Raw genomic sequence first — 20,734 nt, forward strand, 5'->3', positions numbered from 1 at the left:
TCCAAACGTTGGATTTTGTAATATATTAGTCACCAAAGCTAGTTGAGAGTTGATAGAGGACAAAGCATCAACTTCAAGTATTCCTCGGGTTTTCTTTTCTGGATTGCTTCTCACATCAGCCCATTGACAATTGTTAGATGCTATTCTCTCTAAAATTTCATATGCTTCATTGTATGTCTTTGACAAAATATCTCCATTGGCGGAAGCATCCACTACTTGTTTAGTAGCAATATTCAATCCATGGTAGAAAGTCTCCATTTGGATACAATGTAGTAGTCCATGGTGAGGACACTTTCTAAGCATCTCCTTGAATCTTTCTCAAGCTTCACTTAGTGTCTCATCTTCAAATGTTGAAAATAAACAATCTCATTTCTGAACCATGCGTATCTAGTGGGTGGAACATACTTGATCAAAAATTTCTCTGCTAGACTATTCCAAGAATCAATTGTTTCCGGTGCTAAAGTATTCAACCATGATTTAGCACCATCTCTTAAGGAATAAGAGACTAAGTTCAATCTAATCACGGCTTTATCCATTCCTTGAAATCGAAATGAGTCACTAACTCCCAAAAAATCAATTTAGGTGTAGGTGGGGATCTTCCGACGGTAGTCCATGAAATTGCCCAATGGTTTGCAACATTTGAAACATCACGGATTTAGCTCTTCCACAGCTGGGTGTGCATATGCTCGGATTTCTCTTTCTCTGTCATCTGCTAAATGAATGACATTAGCCGTAATTCTCTCTTGATTAGCCATCATCGCTCGATTTTCAAACTCCCGATTTAGTTGGGCTATTTGCTGTATATTCTATTGTGTTATTTTCTTTTTCTCCCTCAACTTTCGTCTAAAGGTTCTCTCTATTTCGGGATAAAAAAAAATTTTGAACCCGTAGGTGGGTTCATGCACAGAATTCTGCATCAGTTAATTCAGTAGTAGAAAATTCAGCTTACTCTGGTTTTTTTTTTTTTTTGCTCCAACTCACGAAAATCTACAAGTAAAATAACAAAATTAGGTTCCCGGCAACGGCACCAAAAACTTGATCGCTTGTGGATGTATATATTAAAATGATGTAAAATTCACAAGAATAAGTGCAAGGATATACAATCACAAGTAGCAAGTAATAAGTAAATTATCGATTCCACAGAGAACCTATCTCTTTGGTTAATTTTATCGCTGGAAATTAAGTGAGTTTTTGGGTTACATTCAAATGGGTGTTTGGTGATTTTGATTACTTAAACAATACTAAAGCAGAGTGTCACTGGTGTGGAAGAATAGAAAATGATGAGAAAATCAACTATAATCAGGAAGGTTCGGCAAAGAGAGATTAAATAGATTTTAGTTCCTTTTAATAGATTCCCAAGCCCACTTAGGAGGGTCATGCGTGTGATTATTTCTATAGTCCTTTGTAATTTCTATTAACAAGACTCTAGGAAAATAATTATTCCTAACCCTTTTATTATCTTTCAAGAGAACAACTATGTAGGTAAAGTAGCTAATTAAACACACACGTGTAAATCATTAACAACAATTCTTTAATAAACTAAGATCATACCGTCAACATACTTAAATTATATAAAACTCTCTCGCCTACCATATAAAGTTTAACTCTCCATACAAACTGAACTAAATAGAGGAATTCGCATCTCAATCATGTAAAATTGATGGAATAAGAAAGAGCATAAGGAAATAGAGAGTTATTCTTAAGCTCTCATGTCCACTTCTCTGCCCTAATCAATTCTTGTTGGTCACTTTTTTCTTCTGCTGTCAACCGTTGCTGGATTAGGATTCTCTTCTTCTTCTCTAATTTCACAGCAGTTCACTGCACCAGAGGTTGCTGCTGTCTAATCTGATTTTTCTCCCAAAGCGTGACTCCCTGTATTTTAGGTATCATTTTCCTTTTATAAGCTTGTTTCTTCTCATTTAGGGTTGAGAAAGGATAAAATCATCTAGGAAGTTTCTAATTTGGTACCCAATGATCCACGTGTACTACTGATATGGATTAAAAATTTTCAGGTCATCACCAAAGAGTTTGCTTTCCGGATTGCTTCAACATCAAGGTGAGCAATTTATTTCTAGATTTGCAAGCAGTGTTATTTCCAGATTTGCTATAGTAGGTTCAGCATAAATATTCTAAATTTTTACCAAATAACTCAATTAAGTGTTCAATTAATCTAACAACTTACAAATTAAAATAAAATAGAATAAATAAATAAATAAATAAATTAGTAATAATAAAATTATAACTTGTACCATCTCTCCACCAATACATCCAACCTAGGGTAAATTTCCATGAGAGAGATGTTGCCATTCTTGGAAAAAGGAGATGAAACAAAACAAAATAGATCTCAGATTTACTCGGAGAGAGAAGAGGAAAAATAAACCTTTAAACAGATTCAAATGATAAAAGAGATAGAAAATTGTAAAGCGTAAATAATAAGTGGATAATTAAATAATTAAAATAATGATTTTTCATAAACTACTCTCCACTGACCCCTCTTCCTCTCCCAAACTATCTCACCTCAACCAGAGATTTAATTTTTGAAGAAAGAGATCTTGCTTCAGATCTCTTTTCATTTATCTTATGAGAAATCAGTAAGAATCCGATTTCCGTTTCTTTTGTCTAATTATTTAGAACTAGATCTCTTGTTCAGTTGTCCAGTCATTTAGATTTTTGGTTATGATGTTAGGTTGTAGAAAATAATTAGAATAAATGGGGCAAATATTTGTCAACCAAATACAAATAGAAAAATGGAAGATAGGAAGTAAATACAAAGAAAAGAGAGAACAGAGAGGGAAAAGAGAAGAATGGAACAAAAAAAATTAACAAGTAAATAAGAAAGGAAAGATGGAAAGAGAGAAAAGATTTGGAAAGAAGAATTAATTAGAATATAAAAAATACAAACAAAAAACTATAGAGAGGCCTAACAAAATAAAAAAAAAAAGACAAAAAAAAATGTATATATATAGGAGGCCAAATATAGTAAACAAAGAAAGAAAAGTAGAAATGTAGGGAAAAGAAAAAAATATTCTAAAGAGGACAAAAAAAAATATATATATATATATAAGAGGCCAAATACGGTAAACAAAATCAAAAGGAAAGAAAGAAAGAAAAGTAGAAATAGAAAATAAAATCTTAATATAAATAGAATATATATATATATATATACATAATATAATATGTATATATATTTAGATGTCTATTATAACTTTTCAAGACTTTATCCATGCTAAGTCTTTAATGCTCGCCTGAAGTTTAGCACATGAACCATTGTAAGAGTTAGAGAATTGAACATGAAATTGATGTCATGGATTCTTATAGGTTGGCTTGGATACAAAGGGAAAAATAGAACTTTCATTAAAGATAAATTGGTGACACCCGTATAAGCTAATCAGGTAAGTGGTCTTACTATAGGATAGACTGAAAATTGTATGAGTTATGATGATGTATGAACTATGTCGTATGATGCGACTTATGAGTTATGATGATGTATGAGTTATGATGATGTGTGGGTTACGATGCTTGATGATGTGCGCAGTATATATATATATTGATGAATGACATACTTGATATGTTTGATGCACTTTGGGGCAATATGATGAGTATGATGATTGCATGTCGTTTACCTTAATATGATGATGTTTTCCATATTGATCATGCTATATGATGATGAGTGTCATATTGCATCATGTCATTAGATCGACATAAGACCAACCCTAAGAGCGTGAAAATGATATTAATATAAATATCCACGAGTATGCGTTACCTAGAGTAACAAAGAGATGAGACTAGAGGGTTGTGTCAGAAGAGACATTATGATGGATTTAGAGAGACCTCATGCATATTTTATGTTCATAAGCATAGGGCTACTTCCCCTAGAGATGATGAGTGCGGACGCGCACCGTATGATGAGCGTGAATGCACACAGATGAGGGTGTTCATGAGGCGCATGACATTATGGGTTTCCGCTGACCTCCGGACGTCACTACAGATTAGCTTGACCAGAGAGTCCAGGGGGTGTGCGAGCGCCCTGGGGATTCACACTCGCACGTGTGAGTCGTGTGTAGGGAAGTACTACACATCCAATTTGTCCGAGACTAGAGGCCACCCCTAAGATGATTAGAGATAGGTCACTAAATCATGATTGCATGTGTTTGCATTTGCATTTGCATGGCCCCTATAGTGGGGCCACTTACTGAGTATTCTTTGAAATACTCAGGTGTCCCACATCATTTTTCAAGTAAAGGCAAGACGCACTTGTACAAAGGACGGCGGCATTGCGAGTAGAGACTGTGGCACGTGCATAGGGTAAACTCATATTTAAATTCTTAGTTTTAAGTTAGAATAGGTTGTTTTGCATTCCATTGTTTTAAATTATTTTGTATTTATTTTTTTTTTATTTTCTCCCAATTTTAGTATTTTGTATTTAAACACGTAAGACCATGACTGTGTTATCTAGAGAAGAAGTTGTTTTAAACGTTTTTTGAAGTTTACGTTATAAATGATGTTCATGTAAGAATTATATTTCTGCATTATAGATGAGCATAAAACGTTCGTGGCGACTCTAAATATGTGGAAATTTAGGGTCGTTACAGTAAAAAAGAAACAAAGATTAAAATTGTTCTAAGGATAATTGTGAAAGGAGTTTAAGAAAAAACGTAAGGAAATACCGGAAGATATGGAATTCTTTTTTTTATTGTTAGTGTAATTTAAGAATAGATTCCAAAATCTATAAAAAGTAAATCACTAGAGAGAAAAATAGTATATGAGAGAGAAAAAAAAAACTGGAAGTTAAAATAAAAGAGGAATTGCAAAGAAATAAAGTTAAAATAAAAACAAAGGAAATATAGAGAAGTAAAAAAATGGGAGATATGACATTCTAGGTGGAGGTAACTTTTATTGTTTGTATAATTCTAGAATTGATTAAAACTATCCAAAAATAATTGTGAGAGAAACACGATGTATTGTGAAAAGGAAAATGGAAGATCTGAGAAATTATTATTATTTACACTAAGAATGGAATATTATAATAAATTATGTCATCTTCACAAACCCTTGTAGGAGGTGAATTCGGATACTATGAACACGAAGCAGTAGAAGCTCAAGGATCGGCAGGCCTCAAGGTTGATTCGGTTGACGTTATCCAAAAATGTGGTGTTCAACATCATCAAGCAAAAGACAATATTAGATCTGTTGAAGGTACGGTTGAGTATGTACCAAAAATCGTCGACTATGAACAAGGTGTATTTTATGCGAAGATTGTTCAATTTACAAATATGTGAAGATGGATCTATTGCTGATCATATAAATGAATTCAATATGATTGTAAGTCAACTAAGATAGGTGGAAATTAATTTTGAATATGAAATTAAGACATTGATTTGATGTCATCTTTACCCTAATTGTGGGAAATTAAAGCTAGGGTGAAATTAAAGCATTGAAAGTATTCCGATAGCGTACAAGCAAATCACAACTAATTCTATAATATTTTCAGGCTCTCTGCAATCGAACCAAGTTCACGATTAGGAGTTTGTTGACGAACCCTTGGTTATCTCTATATAACAGCATAAATACCACCTGCATAAACATATCATAAAAAGATACATAATATAGTAATCTAGACATACCTTCATGTAGATGTGTCTTTTCCCATCATCAATTCTCACATGGCAGACTTCTGATCTGATTTTGGTTTCTTCATCAAACCTTTAGTATTATTCAATTCAATCGTAATGAGCAGCAAATCATCGAGCTTGGTCAAGAATCGAGGGAGATATTATGTAACGACCTGAAATTTTCTACTTAATTTAAGGTCGCTACCGTATACGTGTCATAAACAATGAATGCGGAAGACTTCATTTAAATTCTATAAAACATAACCTTTATCTTAAAACACAGCCATGGACTTACATGTTTCGAAAACATCTTTAAAACAACACAACAAAAGATTAAATAAAATAAATAAGAGTTTCAGTTAAAAACATTATATTCTAGCCTAAGCCTAAGAAAATAAATATCACTATCCTATGCATGTGTCATGGACTCGAATTGCGATACCGTCGTCAGCCATACAGGAATGTCTTGCCTTAACCTGAAAAATGTAGTAGCACATGGCTTGAGTATTTAAAGAAATACTCAATATGTAACGACCCAAAATTTTCTACTTAATTTAAGGTCGCTACTGTATACGTACTATAAACATTGAATGTGGAAGACTTCATTAAAATTTCATAAAACATAACCTTTATCTTAAAACACAGCCCTAACCGTACGTGTTTTGAAAACATCTTTAAAACGACACAACAAAATACTAAATAAAATAAATAAGCGTTTAAGTTAAAAACATCATATTCTAGCTTAAGTCTAAGAAAATAAATATCACTATCTTATGCATGTGTCATAGTCTCGAGTTGTGATGTCATCATCAGCCGTACAGGAATGTCTTGTCTTAACCTAAAAAATGTAGTAGCACATGGCTTGAGTATTTAAGAAATACTCAGTAAGTGACCCCACTATTGGGTTAAATGCAACAATCACATGCAATGAGATGATGGGACCTATCTTTCATTCTATTTTCCCTACGGTACTGTCCTAACGGGTAATTTTGGACGTGTACCATATACTCTACACACAGCCCATATGTGCGAGTATGGGCTCACCAGCTAGTTCGCACACCGCTGGGCCACTTTCCTTATCCGGTGGGCATACTCTAGGAGCCCCTTAGGCCGGACACCCGCTAGAACTAGTAATCATCACGGCAGCGCTATGCAAAGCATAACGATCGTTGTCTTGCCATTGGATGTAAGCGCCCGTACCCTCGTGATAGGATAGGGGTATTAAAGCACACATAATGCATGAGGTCCCAAAACTTTTCAATTTTCATTATCCTTTAATACAACCCTAGTAGCATTATGTACATATCATATAATTTTTCATATCATTTCAAATATCGTTCATCATTCATATCATATCGTTTCTCATTCTTCAATTCTCAAATCATACATAATTCTAACGGGGTTATATTTCATGTCATTTATCGTAATTTCATGTCATTCATATCATGTTGTATACACACAATTTGAGATACCTAACATAACTTTCAATGCTTTTAACATAACATTTCATCATATACACATCATACCATGATATATTGCATCACAATGTATCATATCATAAACAAGTCATAACGTAAACATTTCATAGTCATATCATTCTCTAACTTATCATAGCCTTAATGTTCTTATACCTATCATAGACATACCATTATGTGAACGTACCTTAGTCATATCATCACAAAAACATAATTTAATGCTATCGTTCTATCAATCCTAACGCTAGTGTTCTATCAATCTATCACAAACCTATCCCTTTCTACCCGTAACCTAACTGTATTCTTCCATCAATCTCTCTTATTCATATCACTCCGGTATGTAACTTAACCTTAATATTTCATGAACATATTTTACTCATATCGTTACATTTCGTTTTGTACATCCTTCTTTTATCCTATCTCAAACATATCTTTGAACACATCGTACCATAATTATTATCATACAATTCACATAGTATAACACATACATAACATATAGAAAGTATATCGATCCATAGACAATTCACACATATCAATATGTATGACACGTGCAGAACCACAGGCCACGTGACAACATCAAATATAACCATGTCGTATCAAAATTAGTGCAACTTATTTTAGATGGAATTATTTTTTTCACTAGAGTTTTTGTAGGAGCTATTTATAGGATTTATTTTTATTTAAATAGGAGCCCTCGGCTTAGTAAAACACAAGCCACAGTAAACAGTTCATTATTTCAATTGTCCATGTATTACCCTCTTTGAGTAATAATAGTTTCACATATATTCACCTTTGAGCGTGAGATATTGCGACAAATGATATCAGAGCCAGACACCCAACGATGTGTCAGCCTTCTCGCTGTTCCCTGAAGGGGGGTAGACATGAGGCGGTGTGCCACTAAGGACGCTGGCCCCAAAGGGGGTGGATTAGGGGCAGTCCCACATCGATTAGAGGAAGGAAAGAGTGCCAGCAAGGATGCTGGGCTCCGAAGGGGGTGGATGGCTCCGAAGGGGGTGGATTGTGATGTCCATTTATAAGGGTGTGGAAACCTTCCCTAGCAGACGCGTTTTAAAGCCTCGAGGGGAAGCCCAAAAGGGAAAGCCCAAAGAGGACAATATCTGCTAGCGGTGGATCTTGGTCGTTACAAATGGTATCAGAGCCAAGTTGGTACGGTTTGATATTATTACTCAACGAGATGAATGGTGGAAGTGCTTCTATGGGTATAGCTATGGAAAAGCTGGTTGGCAATAACTATAGTTATTGGAAGTTATGCATGGAAGCTAATCTACAAGGGCAAGATTTGTGGGATTTAATTGAAGGCAATATCTGCTAGCGGTGGATCTTGGTCGTTACAAATGGTATCAGAGCCAAGTTGGTACGGTTTGATATTGTTACTCAACGAGATGAATGGTGGAAGTGCTTCTATGGGTATAGCTATGGAAAAGCTGGTTGGCAATAACTATAGTTATTGGAAGTTATGCATGGAAGCTTATCTACAAGGGCAAGATTTGTGAGATTTAGTTGAAGGTGATGACATAGAAATTCCAGTCGATACTCCACAGAATGCAAAATTACGTCAACAATGGAAGATCAAATGCGGAAAAGCCTTATTTACCTTGTGAACTTTGATTAGAAAGGAGTATATTGATCATGTTAGTGATTTAAAGTCATCAAAGCAAGTATAGAATACACTTCAAAAGTTGTTCACTAAAAAAAATACCGCTCGAAATGCAATTTCTAGAGAATGAACTAGCTATGGTAACTCAAGGTAATTTTTCTGTTGAAGAATATTTTTTTAAAGTGAAAAATCTATGCTCTGAAATTTCAAACTTAGATGCTTAGAAACCAGTGAGTGAGGCTCGATTATGGCGTTATCTTATTCGTGGATTACAGAAAAAGTTTATGTCCTTTGTTTCCTCAATACAAGGGTGGGCAAATCAGCCTACAGTAATTAAACTGGAGAATCTTCTTTCCAATCAGGAAGCCTTGATTAAGCAAATGACTAATAGCAACGAGTTTTCCCAAAAGTCAGAAGATGTGTTGTACGTCAAAGATCAAAGGAGACAGAATTTTCATTCAAAGTCTTCATCTAGCAATGAGAATCAATTGAAAAGTGAGGATTCATCAAAGAAGTCATTTAAAGCTTGTTACAGGTGTGGAAAACCAGACCACTTTAAACGAGATTGTCAGGCGAAAGTGGTGTGTGATCATTGCGGAAAGCCAAGCCATATTAAGCCAAATTGTCGAGTCAAAATGCAAGAATCCTGCTTAACCACTAAGTTTCTTGATCAGCCAACAAACGTGACTTCAACCGTATATCAAGATGATGTCTCTACAGGTGATCAAAATTCTAATTCCACTACTTATGCTTCTGAATCTAATTCTCTCCAAATTTCGCCTCTACACTCTTTTTTATACTCCGATGTCAATTCTGCTGCCCTTAGTGACCCTTCTGTTTATTTCACGGACTTGAATTTGGGATTCGACGAAAATGAAGATTTCGAACTAACCTTTGACGATCTTGACGCCTCTGAGGCTGACGTTTTTCTCATCTTCGAAGATTTGGATCAAACTACCAATTTGTTAGACTTGCAGGCTGACCGGGAAGCTTTTGGGGGCGCTGCTGAAAGTGAGAATCTAGACCAAGTTCAGAAAGGCAGTGTTGTGGTAGAGGCTGAGTTGTTGGATAAGAGCAAAAGAGAGAGAAGCTTGCAGGGATGATGCTGGTTTATAAGAATGTCGTGATGTATCGATTGATTTGGGGAATTATACTAAGGATGAATGTGATGTTGTGGCTGACGAAGGTGACAAATTGGAAGACAGTTTGGTTGGTGAAAGAGAACAAGGTAATGGGATGGATGACAAGAACTCGTTAGAATCCCCAGTTCAGTTGGATGACGAGTGCAAGGAAAGCAATGGCCTCGATCAAGAAGTGAAGACCAGGAATTTTGATGTATCAGATAAAGAGGTAGAAAAAGAAATGTCAGATGGAGAGACAACAAAAACTACCAAGTCACTGACTCAAAATTTTAGAGATAAAGGTATAAGGGTGGCAGAAACTTCAAAAAATAAAAAGAAAAAGAAGTAGAGTGGGAGGGCGGCTAACAAGAAAATGATTTGGATAAGATTCTTGCTGAGCAGTGGCCTACTATATCAAAACCAGCGGACCCTCCTCTTTCTTCACAAGAGGCCAAAGTTGAGAACCCACCTAACCTTGTAAATCCTCCTGATGCATCAGTGGAAAAGGAAGCGGAAGAAGAGAGCACAAAAACGACTGTTGCTAGGAAGAAGAAAAAGCGTAAGCAAAAGGAAAGAGAAAAAGAGAAGCTGCTAAAGAACAAACAAGAAGGCAAGCCGTTAACGGGGAAACAAAGTGAAGTTTGTGCTAACAGGGAAACAAAGTGAAGTTTGATTTTTTTCGCTTTCGAGTTATTAAGAAATAAGCTTGCACTAAGGGAGGCGGTCAAAATTAGTGCAACTTATTTAGTAGTTTATTTAAGTAGAGTTTTTGTAGGAGCTATTTAGGATTTATTTTTGTTTAAATAGGAGCCCTCCATTTAGTTAAACACAAGCAACGGTAAACAGTTCATTATTTCAATCGTCTCTGTATTACCCTCTTTGAAATATTATGACATGTCGATAGTAAGGTCACTTACCTAGTTAGCTTAGGCTGATGTTCCGTTCTTATCCTTAATGAAAGTCCATTGAAATCCAAATCAATTTATTCAAGTTTGAACTCTATAAAATTATTTCTCTAATTTAGATTAGTCATTGTTAAATTCTGATATTTGCATGTTACACGAAATTTAATGGAGTTCATTACTCTCTAATATTTTCCTTTTTTATTTTTTAAATTTTGTTCAACAAATCTTTCCTCGATCTTCCCTCTTCTTAATTATTTTCACCGTAAGGTATTCTGGATTTCCATCTCTATTTCGTTTTTTTCTTATTTCTTTTGTCTTCCTTCTAATTTAGTTAACAATTATATTTTTACCTTTTAATTTAATCAATTCATTTGGTTATATTCTTTTTCTATAATTCATATAAAATTATTGACAACCTAAATCACGGCAACCATTTAGGAGATCTAAAATATAATTGGTTGTGATTTCCTAAAATTAATACCATTCTTTTCATTTAATCTCTAATTCAAAACTAAATAATTGTAACAAAATTAATATTACCTAATAAAATAAAAGGAAGATTTAACATATAACTATTAATCTCGACATATCTCCTAGGCCAACTAAATCTGCTTAAACCTTTTGTTTTTTTTTTTCTATTTGTTTTTGTAGGAAGTAAGAAATTCGGATAAATCTGTAGTTTTTACTGAAAATGAATTCTTGATTTGTTGACAGATTTATTATTAGGGATGAGTGGTGAAAGAGGAGGGATGGGTTAGCAAATGTTTTTTTTTTATATATTTTTATTAATTATTTATTTATTTAATTATTATTATTATTATTATTATTACTACTATTTTACTTTATTTTTTCTCGTTGTTACACAATAACTGGTCCCACTATTGTGGTTAAATGCAACAATCACATGCAAACGAGATGATGAGACCTATCTTTCAATCTGTCTTTCTACGGTGTTGTTCTAACGGGTAATTTAGATGTGTACCATATACTCTACACACAGCCCATACATGCGAGTATGGGCTCACCAGTCAGTTCGCACACCTCTGGGCCACTTTCCTTCTCCGGCGAGCATACTCTGGGAGCTCCTTAGGCTGGACACCCGTTAGAACTAGTCACCGTCACGGCAGTGCTATGCAAACATAACGACTGTTATCCTGCCATTGGATGTACGCCTTCGTAGCCTCGTGATGGAATAGGGGTATCCCCCAAATACATGAGCACACATAATGCATGAGATCCTCAATATTTCTACTTTTATCATTAATGAGTATAACCCCGCTATCATCTTTCATGCTTAACATGTCATTTCTCATTTTCAGTCTACGTTTCGTACATAATCCTAACGGGGTTACATTTCATTTCATTTGTCATGATATCATGTCATTCATAACATGTTGTATACATACAATTTAGAAAACATAACATAACACTTCATGCTTTTAACATGTCATTTCATAACGTACAATTCATACAACAATTACCTCAATGGTCACACAAAACAATCTAAACATGACACATCACATCACAATATATCGTATCATAAACATTGAGTATCGTAAACACTTTATGGTCATATCATTCTCTAACTTATCATAGTCTTAACGTTCTTATACCTATCACAGTCTAACATTACTAATATGACATGATTTACTAGCATTAGTATAAATGATAGACATTTAGTTTCTAACTCAAAGCTAACCATTTTAATAATTAAATGAAGATCTAAGGGTATAAATGATTGACATTTAGTTTCTAACTTAAATCTAAACCATTGTAATAATTTAATGAAGATTTAATTATAATTGGTGTGATTTCTAAAAAAAAAAAATAGGATAAAGAAAATGAAGATTTAATATATATCTTATTGATCAGATTTATCTTCAATAAATCTTAGTTGAATCTCAACTGGCTAAATGTCATTCTCATCTGACATTTTTTTACTTTCTAGGGTAAGGACAGGGTTAAGGAGAGATAATTATGGGAAGAGATGAGAGGTTAGTAGAGAGAAGTGGGGAAATGATGTTTTTTTTGTTTATTTATTTTTTTTATTATTATTATTATTATTTTAACTATTTTTTATAATTATTTTTATTTCTTTATTTCTTTATTTATTTTTTGCTATTACATATTATCTACTAAAGTTCCTCAGAACCCCAAAATCATACTTTACATTTCCAAGCTCAATCTCCTTCTACAGTCCCTCTTGGTTCACGAATTCTTCCTAAAAGTGTAAATCGTCCTCTAACGAGTCCAACCAATCAACCATTATCAATTTCATACCTTGCAGAGAGAGAATTTAGAATATGAAATTTTAAAACCAAACCATAAAACTCATAAAAAAACATAAAATTGACTTTCCTTTAAATTATGCTATTATTTTTAATTATTATTTTATCATTTCTTTACCATAAAATCCATTTTTTCTTAAGATTTCAAAAACATAACATTTTTTAATGATTTTTCAATAATAATTTTCATTTTCTTAAATAAACATTTAAAATTTTAGTTATATTCTAAAAATAAAATAAATTAAGGTAACTAAAATTTGTCATATTTCCCAAATTCAAGTTAAATAGATTAAAAATACCAAATACTAACGAAATGAGATGGACCTCTTAATAGGAGACTCCCGGCAATACTTGGAGCAACTTCGAGGGACGGAAGACAAGCATACTCGAATTTAGCAAAATGCCGACTAAGGCCAACCAAGTAAGTGGTCTTATTATCAGATAGGTTGGACGACTTGTTTGATGCATGACGACACATGCCTCGTGGCCCTTGTATGTGTCATTTATGCTTTATATTTATGACGTTGTGACTATATTATAGGATGATGATGTATGATGTATGATGTATGATGTATGATATATGATGACATGATTGAGTTATATGATAATGTCATATGATATTATATGATGTTCTATGATGATATTATATGATGACGACCACAATGCATGACAACATGATGTAGGATGTAAGATTATGAAATTTCTTAATATGATGTTATTCCATATTTAAAATGAAAGGTATGTTTTAAATATCCTAATGCATTGTGATAATGATTTTCTTAAGTCACAGACCCTAGTTATGTATATAATATATATTTAAATAATTATAAAAAACTTTCAATGCCATTTCTAAATATTAAAAATAATAAAGAAAAAAAAAGAAAAAACAAATGCTTACCAACTATACAATCAATCATGGTTTCTAAGACTAGATCCTAATAATTCCATTATTTATAATTATATAAATCACAATAAATAATATTTATATTTGTTTTATATAATTAATTATCTCTCTTTCTAATATTGATAAAATTTTAATTAAATTACTAATTAATCAATTATAAGCATTAAATTAATTAATTTTAAATCATTAAATAATATTTTTATTTTAAATTTTAACCCCTATAAAAAAATTAAATAATACTTTTTTTAAAATTTAAACGACTATAACAAATTAAATATTTATACAAGTTGTACTAAATTATTTAATAAATAAATTGAACTTAATTATAAATAATAGTTTTAATAAATATTGTATTAGGTTGATATAAGTTATTAGTAGATATAATTTAAGCAAATATACTCCATTTTTTATTTAATTAATTTATAAAAATAGAACAATTTAATGCATTAACATTATTATCCTAATTATTAGAAATTTCCACAATGTTTCCAAATCATTATATTAGTATCTTTATAAAATTACGACTTAGAACATTTACATCGAGATTGACGTGTAAACAAGACGGGGTAGTCGAGAACTAGAGGGAATTGATAGCAATTTTCATCCCAGCTTGGAAGTGGACTAGCGTGGTGCATATGAAGAAGTTGTCCTGTTAAAAGCATAATTTCATCCTTGCTTGAATTGAACACTTTGGCGCCTCTTGAAGCTATGCAGCCTCCCTCGTCCACTGCCACCACGTTGTGAACTCTCGTGTTATAGTTGAATCCTACAAAAAAAAAAAAAAAAACAAAAAAAGTGTATGTATTCATTTTGTATATATTATTAACAAATCTGCAAATTTGATCGGATACTATTGGAATATATTTTATATAGTCGTAAAGTAACGACCCAGATCCTCTTTGGCCTTTCCCTTTTAGGTTTCCCTCAAGGCTTTAAAATGTGTCTGTTAGGGGACTTGTGTTTGGTATATTTTATCTTTATCTTAAGGATTTGGTTAGTAGAATATTTTCTCTTTTCTCTAACTTTCGATCCCACTTCTGTTTTCATTCTTAACATAGTATCAAAGCATCAATCTTAACAGATACGATTACACAAGTAAAACATTAGTTACACATAGTATCAGAGCATCAATCTTAACAAATACGATTTTTTCATTCTTAACATAGTATCAGAGCATCAATCTTAACCGATACAATTATGCAAGTAAAACATTAGTTACATATAGTATCAAAGCATCAATCTTAACAGATACGATTACGCAAGTAAAACATTTTACACATAGTATCAGAGCATCAATCTTAACAGATATGATTACGCAAGTAAAACATTACTTACGTTACACATAGTATCAGGACATCAATCTTAACAGGTACAATTACGCAAGTAAAACATTAGTTACTATTCAACAATCAAAACGAGAGTTGAAAACTCACTTAATATGTCACCAGCTCTAAACACCTTCCCATTAGGCCATCCCTCCACGCCCAAGTTCCATCCGTTCGAGTCGCCAACAACAAAAGCTGCAGCAGCATCGCCATGTTCGAAGCCAATCAGCAGCAGCAACGCCATTGCAACAACCACCATGCTCATCGAAACCGCTCCGCTGCTCCCCTCTTGTCAAGCCATTCGTGAAACCGAAATAGCTCTAAAAAAAGATATGTAAAACAATTGTATTCCTTTGAAGCTTGGAAATGATGGTTATAAAGATATATAAAACATACAAAACTTGCCTTTTTCTTTTCCTTTGTTACTTGCTGGAAGTAGTGGCCATTTTGTGATTGATTATGTCTCCTTGCTATTAAACGAAAGAGAAACAATCTTCCTCGTTCTCTCCACTAACCTCTCATTCCTTCCCCAATTATCTCTCCCTCCGCCAAAAAAAAATCATAGTTTGCAAAAAAGAAATAGAAAAACAATAATTGATTGATTTAATTGAAGAAAAAATGAAAATGACTTTACTCAATTCACCTTACTAAGATTTACCTGCAGATAGATCTGATTAGTAAAATATATATTAAATCTTTTTTTTTTTGTCCTCTTTTTTTTTAGAAATAACAGTCCATTGTGATTAAATCTTCCTTAAATCATTGCAATTGTTTAGCTTTGAGTTAGAAACTAAATGTCAATAATTTATATGAATTTAGTAAAACACTTTAAATTAATAATATTAGATCAATAAATTTATATAAGTATACAAATGAATAGATTAAAAACGACACAACCAAAGACTAAATAAAATGAATAAGAGTTCTAGACCCAATTCACGGGACTAAGATTTACGTGCAGATAGATCTGATTAGTAAAATATATATTAAATCTTTTTTTTTTGTCCTATTTTTTTTTAGAAATAACAGTCCATTGTGATTAAATCTTCCTTAAATCATTGCAATTGTTTATGTCAATAATTTATATGAATTTAGTAAAACACTTTAAATTAATAATATTATATCAATAAATTTATATAAGTATACAAATGAATAGATTAAAAACGACACAACCAAAGACTAAATAAAATGAATAAGAGTTTAAGTTAAAAAACATCCTAGTCTAGACCAAGTCTAAGAAAATAAATGCCACTACCTTATGCATGTGTCATGGTCTCGAGTTGCGACGTCGTCAGCCGTACAGGAATGTCTTGTCTTAACCTGAAAAATGTAGTAGCACGTGGCTTGAGTATTTAAAGAAATACTCAGTAAGTGACCCCTATTGGGGTTAAATGCAACAATCCCATGCAATGAAATGATGAGACCTATCTTTCGCTTCGTTTCTCCTACGGTGCTGTCCTAACAGGTAATCGCGGACGTGTACCATATACTCTACACACAACCAATAAGTGCGAGTATGGGCTCACCAGCTAGTTCGCACACCGCTGGGCCACTTTCCTTATCCAGTGGGCATACTCTAGGAGCCCCTTATGCTGGGACCCGTTAAAACTAGTAACCGTCACGGCTGCGCTATGCAAAGCATAACGATCGTTGTCCTGCCATTGGATGTACGCGTGCGTACCCTCGTGATGGGATAGGGGTATCTCCCCATATGCATGAGGTCTCCACTACTTCTACATTTATCATTAATCAACATAATCCCCCTGTCACGTTCCATGCTTCATGTCCTCATTGAAATTTCTATCGGGGTTATGATTCTAGACAGTTTACCGTATTTCATGTCATACAATTCATGCTGTTTACATTCAAACATTTCATACAATCATGCCGTAACCATTCAAGAACAACATATCGTTACATGCATTACACATCACATTAGACTAAACAGTATAATCTCATATCATAAACAAGTCATAGTGATATCGTTCTCTAACTTACCATAGCCTTAACGTTCTTATACCTCCGTATTCTTTCATCAATCTCTTCTATCCATAGTAACCTAACCTTAATGTTTCATGAACGTATCTTACTCCTATCGTTACATTTCGTCCAATATTTACTGTTTTATTGTTAAATCCTGTACACGACTCTCACAATGGTATGATATTGTCCACTTTGAGCATAAGCTCTCATGGCTTCCCAAAATGCCTCTAACCAATGAAGTTAGTATTCCTCACTTATAAACCCATGATCCTTCCCTAAATTAGCCCAGCTGGGACTTTCATCATCCAACAAACATATATTATTGGCCAATTAAAATGGTATTGAATCTAACCTTATAACCTTATTTCTTATAACTTAAAATGCTAACAAAAATCTAATCAACCTTATTTCTTATAACTTAAAATGGTAACAAAAATCTAATCAATTGTATATGGGATGTGATTATTGCATACTTGTTAAGATAAGAGAGAAGATTTGATTAAAATGGTAACAAAAATCTAACCAATTGTATATGGGATCTGATTATTACAGACTTGTTAAGATAGGAGAGAAGATTTGATCCTAAATTAATTTCTTATAACCATAACTATAAAGGAAAAGGAAATCTGAGATAGAATTTTATCCTAATAACTGAACAAAATGTTAGAAAGCCATTTTACTTCTTCTCAAATCTGACTTTTTTTTTTTTTTTGACGGAGCCCAGGTTATCAAGGCTCAAAATGGCACAAACTTCTCGCAGTCACTAACCCCGATTTTTTTAAGTTCCACAACAAGCATACTCAAAAGATTGCTCAGGGAATGTCGAAAATGGCTCGAGCAGCTCTCTGAAAGGCTCGTGATTCTCTGCTGAATAGGACAGTTTCTTCGTAGTCATAATGTTGGATATGTTCTTTTTCTTCTTTCAAACAGTAAAAAACTTTTTTGCTAGTTGACATTTTTTTCTAAATCTATCTAGTACTTTTCACATCGTATTTGCAAAGGCAGTTCCCTCCTGCATTGCACCTATGATGTTGCTTTGTGTCCGAGTTCCCTTGATGAGGCAGACGAAGTGTCTCCATCTATAAAATCAAGGTTTTTATATAAAGTGACAAGATACTTGATTTATGCATGTAAAGAAAGATTGAGTCAGAAATATTTATGACTCATATGGATTAGGTCTTACATGTTAAATATGTTTCTTTGGTTGTGCCTCAAAACTGAGGAGAGAACTTTTAGAGCTACAACCCAATAACCTAAGAACCTAAGATGATGATCGAAGAACGAGGGTCAAGAATACATAACCCAAGCCCTAACCTACCATGATATGAAGACAACTAGGGATGTGTGACTCAATGGTTTGTTGGATTATATTGCACGGTGGATTTTTCCTACACAGAGGTTATCCTACACAAAGGATCCATCCTATGGGAGGGTATTGATCATGCGGGCAGTCGATCTAACCTTCTATGGATGATAAGTAGGCTAACACTCACCATGTTATCCCTACCTTGTACAGAGTCTATTGAGGTAACGCCTTATCTTTAGATACCGATTATGTTGCATAGACTTAACTAGCTACCCGAGACTGTGCATAGTAAGACAATACATCTACATCCTAGGGTAAAACATGTGGTGTCTTGCTAGGTCAAGGATGTGATTAGAGCCTACAAGTAGGTTGTTTCCTAGGTATATTTATATACTCACTCATTTCTCCTTTATTTTTTAGGCGTTCACAGGCTACCAATCGAGGTGGAGGAGCGTTTGAGAGCTGCATGATCATACAGAGAGTCGTTTCGGAGTGTCATTTTATTTTTGTATTTTGGTCCTTTCTATTTCATTTTGTAGTTGTATCCCGAACCATTGTTTGATATTATACATTTTCTAAGTAAATAAAATCTAGGTAATTTTCTTGGTAGTTAGTTTATGTTAGAAGGGATTTGGAGAGTTTGATTATTATATATATATATATATATATAATTAACAAAGTCAATCAATTAATGTATATTTTATTTTTGAATGGACATGTTTGAGTTTATATTATGTGTATAATAAACATATTAATCATTTTGTTTTTTTTTTTCCACAAGTGTTTTATCTTGAAAATTATTCATGACGTTTTATTTATTTATTTATTTCGGTTAAATGTATCCTATACACAACCTTTAAAAGGATTGTTTTATTAGGCTTACTAAATTTTAGGAGAAAGATTCTAAGCTTTATCTTAAAATAAAATAAAACGTTCATCATCAAAGTTTTGTAATTATTTTTTCAAATATTCATTAATCATTTTATAAATAGGAAAATTATAATAATATAACCCCACATTTTGTTGCTACTAAAATTTTTATGTTGTTTTATCGTATATTCTCGATTACAAAAGTTAAATATTATTAAATCAAATGCATTTGCTACAAATTTAATTTATATTACATTGAAAAGCATGATATTCATAGGTATATTAATTAATCTCTCCTATGACTTGGCGCTTACGTGGAATTAATTATTTTATTGTTTAAATTATTAGTTTATGTCCTTAAAATCTATATAAAGTAGAGACATTTACTAATAATTTAGTCACTTTTTTTATTTAAAACATGCCTCGTATTGACTTTTAGATATTTTAAATTACAAAAATACCCTCTAGTCCTTCCCTTATTACATTAATTTGAAAGGTAATTTTACGTCAATTCAAATTTTACTGAGTTAAAATAGTTTCATAATTGTAACAATATGCAATTGTAAACTTTGTAAGATTAAGAAAGATGAATTAAATTAAAAAAATTAAATATTATTAGCAATTTTTAAAAAAAAGTAATAATAAAATGTATTCCACCAATAATATCGGCCACGCGAAACATGCGGTCGACCAACTGGGTTTGTCGTTTACCCTTATTATCTTTTATTTATTTTTTGTTCTTTTTTTTATGTTTTCTTCTTTATGTCTTTTTATAATCATTGGTTTATTCATGATTGTTGCCACAAATAGATTCAATATTACGTGTGTTTAGTACCCAATTTACATTCTGTTTTATATATTTTTAAAACAATTATGAAGATGTGCTTTAAGAAATTATTCCAAATTCTATGATCGATTGAAAATAACATTTTTATATATTTATTATATATAGAGTTTTAATTTAAAATTTTAAAACAAACCATTATATTAAAGAAAGAAAAATTTTAAAATACATACGACTTCATGTTGTAAATTTATTTATTTTTTTTAAAATTCAAATGTGTTTTGTATAATAGGTTATAAATGAAATGATATTGTTACAAAATTTACAACAAAAAAATTATGTTCATAAATTAATTTATAATGATTTATTACAAAGTTATTTACATAAACACATTTTGAATTATTGGGTTTTTTTTTTTTTTTTTTTTTTTAAATATATGTATTGTGGGTCATACTTGTTTGTTATAAAATTTAGGTTTGAACTTCATTTCCATTTTGGAACTTTTGAATTAATATTTAAATTGTTAGGGTTATCCAATTTTAA

General features: G+C 32.5%; 1 non-coding gene and 1 pseudogene across 1 annotated transcript; one reads left to right on the forward strand and one right to left on the reverse strand.

Moving 5' to 3' along the window:
- The first annotated feature begins 274 nt into the window (after positions 1 to 274).
- On the forward strand, positions 275 to 379 carry LOC111481325. Its single transcript, XR_002718039.1, has one exon. It is a non-coding gene; the product is annotated as a Plant small nucleolar RNA R71 (small nucleolar RNA).
- A 14,121-nt stretch (positions 380 to 14,500) lies between these two features.
- LOC111480713 lies at positions 14,501 to 15,553 on the reverse strand (annotated as a pseudogene).
- Positions 15,554 to 20,734: the final 5,181 nt, after the last annotated feature.

This window comes from Cucurbita maxima, unplaced genomic scaffold, assembly GCF_002738345.1.
Source record: "Cucurbita maxima cultivar Rimu unplaced genomic scaffold, Cmax_1.0 Cma_Scf00006, whole genome shotgun sequence".
Taxonomy (NCBI): domain Eukaryota; kingdom Viridiplantae; phylum Streptophyta; class Magnoliopsida; order Cucurbitales; family Cucurbitaceae; genus Cucurbita; species Cucurbita maxima.